This window comes from Galeopterus variegatus, unplaced genomic scaffold, assembly GCF_000696425.1.
Source record: "Galeopterus variegatus unplaced genomic scaffold, G_variegatus-3.0.2 Scaffold618, whole genome shotgun sequence".
Lineage (NCBI taxonomy): Eukaryota > Metazoa > Chordata > Mammalia > Dermoptera > Cynocephalidae > Galeopterus > Galeopterus variegatus.
The window spans coordinates 3012-4540 of NW_007726729.1; positions in this window are offsets into that span (position 1 = coordinate 3012).

Sequence of the window (1529 nt, forward strand, 5' to 3'; positions counted from 1 at the left end):
AGCGCCGCCGCGCTTCCCAAGCGGCGCACTATCCAGTGCGCCACCGGGCCGGCCCAAGCTCAGGACTTTTAGTTGTGTGATTTAAGTACCTTAGGATAATAGTCCCTTGCTCATAGAATTATTGAAAGAATGAAGTAAGATAATATAAGTAAAGCACTTAGATTAAGCTTGGCACTAATTTTCCAACCTGATGGCCATGAAGATGATATCTAACATTTATGGAGTTCAGTAGATATCATTATCATGGTTATCAGGTTAGAAAATTAGTTACAGGACATGCTACTTTAGTAGATACAAGCGAGTCTGATATAGTAGTTATAAGCTTTTCAGCTTCACTTATTGTAGTGATTTTATTTAAAGTATATTCTTGAATGTGCTTAATCTTTGAATATCTGATATAGATGAAAAGTTGGTTTCTGAAAGGCATTATAATGAAAAAATAAGAATATTAGAACTGAAAGGTTTTATACCTAGAAGTTTATTTATCTGTGATAATTAATGTGACTCACGGACTGTTAATCAGCACACAAAAGATTTGTCTTAAATAAGATATGCAAGGGCCAGCCCGTGGCTCACTCGGGAGAGTGCGGTGCTGATAACACCAAGGCCCCGGNAATAATAATAAGATATGCAAGTGTACTTCAACAAGTTCATGGAAAAATAAAATTAAAAGATGATCCAAATATTTTCATGAACTTTTTGAAGTACACTTGTACATTAGTATGGCTTTCTACCCTTAACTTGCTTAGATGGGTAGTAAAAAAAATTCTGTATGGAAATTTTTGTATTTACCTTGAGGATGTTGTTGCAAATGTTATCTACCATATTTATCTCTTTCAAGTTTTTAAGGTGATCTAAGTGAATCATTAGCATTAATTCAACCAGTATTTATCAAACTTTGCCATATGCTATGTGCTGAGTTTTCAGTAATAATAAGGTGTTCATGGCTCCAAGAGCAAATAAGCAAAAACACTTGTAATATATTGTGATAATTTCAGTAATGGACAGATGAACATGGGATAGTGGGACCACTAAAGAAGAAATACTTAAGTCTGTCTTAGAACAAAGAAAGGTAGGTTTCTGAAGGACAGTTTGCATGGTGGATAGGGCATGGAGAGCATTTAAAGCAAAGGAAATTGGCATGGAACATGGGACAGCACAGTGTGTTTGAGGAATTGCACTAGTTCTTTATACTAAAGTGTAAGGGAGATAAGATTCCAATCATTCTTTTTCTTAAACTGTAGTTTTCAAATTTGTGAGAAATCCTCATTTTCCAGAAAAGTCTTTCCTCTGCCTCTCCAGTAAAGGAATACAGTGTCTTGAAGAGATGAAAGTAGAGCTATTTTTTTTGCTTTAGTACTTTCTTGTCCTATTGCCCCCACCCTTTGTGCTCTGCCTCACAAGTGGCTTTTTAAGCACATCTTCAGAATCCAGGATTCTGGAAATATCTTTTGGATCATGATACCAAGGCATTTTTTTTTTTTTTTGTCTTTTTTCGTGTCCGGCAACGGATCGCAACCCTCAGTGTC